This window comes from Pteropus vampyrus, unplaced genomic scaffold (assembly GCF_000151845.1).
Source record: "Pteropus vampyrus isolate Shadow unplaced genomic scaffold, Pvam_2.0 Scaffold1, whole genome shotgun sequence".
In the NCBI taxonomy this organism is placed as follows: Eukaryota; Metazoa; Chordata; class Mammalia; order Chiroptera; family Pteropodidae; genus Pteropus; species Pteropus vampyrus.
This window is the reverse complement of record NW_011888782.1, coordinates 436,154-441,834: the sequence shown is the minus strand read 5'-3', so window position 1 is coordinate 441,834 and position 5,681 is coordinate 436,154.

Here is a 5,681-nt window from a genome sequence, read left to right as displayed (position 1 = left end):
ACCAATGCTATGGTTACTATAGTTTGTTTATACTCATTGCTGTTTGTATTGTATATGCATGCGTGTGCTCCTGTATGTATGTGGTGTTGTTTCCAGATTGGGGCTTTTATGAACAACATTATTATGAAACATCTTGTACGTATGTCTTGGTGTACAGGTGCAAAAGTATTTATGCCTAGGGGTGGAATTTCCGGGTCAGATGATATACATGTATTCAGCTTTAGTTTAGAAAATGCCAGTGTTTTCAAAAAGATCGCACTAGTTTGCACTCCCACCAGCAATGGATGAGAGTTCCTATTGCTCCATATTCTTACTAACACTTAGTATCATCTGTCCTTTTCACTTTAGCCATTCTGGTGGAGATAGATTAGAAGCATGTTGTAGTTTTAATTTTAATTTTCATTTCCTTGATGACTAATGATACGAAGTACATTTTAATATATTTGTTGACCATCTGGATATCCTTTTTTTGTGAAGTGTTTTTTCAAGTCTTTTGCCCATTTCTTTATTAGGCGTATCTTTTTCTTGTTTATGTAGAGGAGTTTTATGTGCAGATTCTGGATACAAGTCTTTTTTTCTGTTGTATAAGTTGGAAATCTCTTTTTCCTCTCTGTGGCTTGCTGTTTTACTCTTTTAATGGTGTTTTTGATGAAAAGTAGTGTTTGATTTTAATGTAGTTCAATTTATCATTTTTTTCATGGTTAGTGCTACTTGTACGCTACTTAAGAAATCATTACTGGGGTCTTCCACTTTGACTTTGGAAATAAGACATTTTCTTACAAAGTTAAACATATGCATACTCTGTAATCAAGCAATTTTTACTCCTAGGTATTTCCCTAAGAGAAAGGAAAACATGGATCAACAAAGATACTTGTGCGCAAATGTTCAGAGCAGTTTTAGTCATGATAGTAAAAGAATTGTAAACAACTTAAATGCCCAGGTGGCTGGATAAATAAATTATGTTATAGTCATCCAATAGAATACTACCCAGAAATGAAAAAGAATGAACTACTTACTATTTATATATGTAACCACACGAATGAATCTCAGAAACATTATGCTAAGCAAAAGGAGTCTGACACAGAAGAACATGTATTTATGACCCCATTTATATGAAATTCTAGAATAAGTAATCTATAGTGAAATAAAGCATAGCAGTGGTTGCTTGCACAGGAGGAAAGATGAGGTTGGAGGTGGGTGTACTATTAACTGCAAAGGGATATCGAGGAATTTTCTGAGAGTCATGGAAATGTTCTACATCTGGACTTAAACGGTGGTTGTGTGGTACTATACATTTGTCAAAACTCTTTAATCAAACAGTGAGTAGGCTTAAAATTAGTGCTTTTTATTGTATGCAAATTATATGTCAATAAAGTTGATTTTTCAAAAAGCCTTATTTTCTTTTGTCTCCACATTTTTGGTCTAATCAACTAGAAGGCTGGAGTGCCATTAAGTGAGATGGGAAAGTCGGTGAACTGAGGTTTGGGGAGAAAGATAAAAGTTCGGTTTGAACTTCATCGTTCAGGTCTAAATAAGTCATCTGGCATTCACCGCTGATTCCTCATATTTTCTACCTGGCAACCAGTTAGCCCTGCCAATCTACCCTGGTCGTTATTTCTCAAACACAGTTCTTTTCTCCTTCTGCAGGATCCCAGTCCTGGACTGGTTATTTTCAACATTCACCTGGATTTCTGGTGGCTTATCTTGACTCTCTAAGGATGTCTGTATGTATGAAAATTCAAATACCTACAGAGACTAATCAGGTGATGTGGAGGCCTTAATACCAACCCTAAGAGAACAGGGACCATCTGAAGGGTTGGCCTCTACTCGGCTCCAGTCCCTTGCTGTGAGGCTGGAGTGCTGGCCCAGGGTTTTCAAGAGAAAACCTGTGATTCAAACTCTCCTAATGTTTGTAGCTTATTTAAAAACATAAATGCTATGTGGGCCAATTAGAACTCATGTGCTGGGCCCAGGAACACACAGTCTGCTTTGTAACAAGGCACATTCTGGCAGAGGGACCAGCTACAGCACAGCTCATGCTAATCCACCAGCATTCTGGGAAGCACTCAGCCTCGCCACCAGGAGTCCGTGGGAGGCTTGGATGCTCCTACTGCTTGCTGGTCCTGACCGCGGCTTTGAACTAGCAGGAGCATCCCAGCTCCGATTTCCAGCACAGTGCCCCCCTCCCAGTGACCATAATGACAAGAACCTACCTGTGCCAGCCAGGCTCCCTTTCTCGAGTACACCTGCAATCCCAGTGGCCTTTTAAACCCAGAAATCAGGTTGCATCTTGCCTCTGTTAAAAGCCTGTCAGTGGCACCCCAGTTACTAAAGGAGGGTACACCCTCCTGTAGAGCCTACTTCCCACTGTACTCCACCTCCATCAACTTATAACTGCGGGCACTGCCTACCTCCTGCCCTCCAGGCAAACATACATCAAGCTTTCCCACCTCCTGTCTTCACTCCTGCAGTCCCCTCTGCCCAGAACACCTTCCTTTTAAGGCTCCTGATTAACAAACTGCCCCATCCTTCAAGATTCAGCTGGAGCTCACTTCCTCTACTCCTGATCTTCAGTTTCCTAGAGAACCAGCCTTTATCACCTCGGTGATACCACCACATGCCCACACTGCCCCTGCATTGGATGCACATATCCGCCTGTCTGTCTGCCCTTCTCTTTCAGGGCACTGTTGCACTTGTAATAGGTAAGCCAATTGCAAACACACAATTGAAGTGCCTTCTTGGTTATGTCTGTCTCCCTTCCACCGCCTTGCCCACAATGGGTCTGAGGGCATGGGTGGAAGCCTCGCGTGCCCGTGGGCACTGTCGGTGCTTACCGGCATCTTTTCCTCTACGTTCCTTGTTCTTTAATGTATTTACACGGAAATTACACTTTCGTACTGTAAACATAGATAGACTAAATGGTGCTTTGTCACGCGGGAGGGAGAGAGGATCTTCTCAAGACCGTATCTGGTGAGCAGGCACTGGTGGGCTCAGACCCCGAACACTCTGGTGTGGCCAGTGTAGGAGGATGTGGGAGCAGGGTGGGTGTGGGGAGCCCACCAAGGGCACGGGGTGGAGAAGCTGGGTTGTCAGAGGCGCGGGGCCGGGTGGCAGGGAGTCCCAGCACAGCGTGCAGTCGGATGCAGAGCTGGTCTCCTCCACGTCCCTTTGGCCTCCGCGCGCGCTGCGGCCTCTGTCTCAGGGCAGGATTCTTGCCGGGCGGGCAGCGCCCCCTGGTGGCCTACTGCCACTCTGCCTGGCTCTCGAGGCCCTGGAAAGCGCAGTTCTGCAAACCTCGCTTTCTAGGACCGGCTATGCCTTAGGCTCCCTGTCTGTGAAACAGCGCGATAATTGCATCTCATAGGGCTGTGGTGTCGATTAAAGACGCAAATGGAAAACATTTGGGGCAGTTTGTTAATCAGGAGCCTTATTATGGAAAACACTCAGGACAGTGTCTAAGCCCTCAACACACCTGAACTATTGAAGATGCCCCTCTGGAATCTCCGTGTGTCTGGAGAGTCCGTTCGGGTCAAGGAGCCTGTCAGGAACAAACAATATGAAACTCTTGGTCCTTTCCCAGGGTGGACTCAAGGGAGAGCCTCTGCCTTGTTTATACCTCCCGGGTCGTGAGGTGTAGAGGACCAAGGTTTAAACAAATGTTGGTCTCTATCTGGAACCTCTGAGGCCACTTTTATGGATTTAGTGTCCATAAAGGGGATGCCTAGTGTATGGCATATTGATGCACCAGAGTCAAGAGAAGGGGATTAACAACACATTGGGGGCCTGAATAGACACCCCTTTATATTAGCTGCCCCACTCCGTCCGGAAACTAAGCCTTCCGACTCGCAAGCACGGGGTTCCGGTGCCCAGATGAGGGAAGAGAGAAGGCGAGAGGGAAAAGAGAGGACAGAGCAGCTTCCACCTCACCCTGGGCTGGGACGGCCTCCGAACACTGGCCAAGAAGAAGGCTGCAAGTGGGACGTTTCTGCGAGTCCCCGAGGTGGGTGCTTCTTGTGGGCGTGTAGGGAGGACAGGGAAGACTGCTCTCCAGCCCACTTAGGAGTCCCTTCCTGTGTAGACTCCAGGAGGGGTCCCTGCGCTAGGAGTACCTTCCTGGGATTGTTGGGCTAGGCGCTGAGGCCCTTCTCCTAGGCCCTGAGGGAGAAGAGGTTGCCATGGGCGCTGACCCATGGGCCAAGAACAGGCTGGCTCCAGCACTCCCAGCCTGCTGTAAGCCAGCCCTCAAGACCCTCCAGGAACCTCGGCCTGGACCTAACTGCCTCTCTAGGCCTTACCTTTGCTCTCTTTCATGGGCCCTGTGTCCAGGGAGTTCTCAGAACTTGCACAGGTTTTCCTGCTTCGTTACCTTTGCTTGGAATGTCTTCTCCTACACCTTGGAGTCTCTCTAAATCCAGCCCATCCCTCAAGACCAGGATCGCGTCTCTTCTCTGATCTCTCAATCGAATGAGCTCATAGCACTTGTACTTTGCCCTCTGTTAAGGTCTTATTCTTGCTTCTAATTATATACCATGTGTTTGTCATCTTTGTTCTTCTACACATCAGGTATTAAATGAATAAAGGCACAAGTGACAAATGAAACAGGCTTCACTTGCTCCATTTGTAGAACAAGACTAATCATACTGGTAAATCTCTCCCATCTTGAGAAAATCTTTCCTTGGCCCTGCATCTCTCTCAGCTACCGCCCCATCTCTACCTCCTCCGAGGCAAGCTTCTTCCCTACCTCCCCATCTCTTTGCAAACTACCTATGGGCTCGGCCTTGCCTGGAAATCATCTCCTCACCTTTTGGGACCCAGCATTGATGCTTCCTCCTCTCAGAAACTTTTCCTAACTGTACTCCCCACCCCCAACAGCCTGACAAGACTGACCTAAGTGTCCAGTGAGTGCTTATGTCCACCCAGGTTTGCCCCAGTGCTAGAGGAGTCTAGTGCTAGTCCATATCTACTTTTTGTTTCTTCTGAATTCACAGGAGGATTATCCTTCTCCGCCCTCATGGCAGTTAGGCTGGGACACCTGACCAGTTCTGGCCAATGGGCCAGGAGCAGAGGTGAAGCATGTTACTTCCGGGCCAAAACATTTACCTACCACTGCATGGCCTTCAAGGATTTTCTACTCTTGCTTCTCCAATCGTAGCAGCATGTTATGCAATGGAGGTACCTCAGGACCCCAGCTGTCTGGAATACTGAGTCACCATTTGGAGGCCAGTCTTCTGGAGAGCCACCCAGACTCACAGTGGATTTTAGGTGAGCAAGATATAAGCTTCTACTGTGTCATGTGACAGATTAGTGAGGTTTGTTACCACAGCACAGCTAAGCCTATCTGACCGAGTTGCCATTAAAGGAGTTTGTTAAATGAATGGATTCATGAACTGCAAAGATCTGTGCACATTTTAGTTATTGTCATCCAGGTGTAGCAGGTGCCTGGGAGGCAGGGATTTCAACAAGGTCAGGTGACCCCTGGGTATTGTGTAGTGTGGCGACACTGCAGGGGTAAGGGTGGGCGGGTGAAGAGTGTGTCATAAGAGAAAAACTTTCTCTCACTTATGATTTGCCAAGGGCTTGCTCTGGGCCTGTTTACATATTTAATCTCTGAGGAAAGGTTATAATGAATCTAGTGCTGTTGGTAGGAGACAGACATTTATCTCAGGGATTTTCCTGTGGTT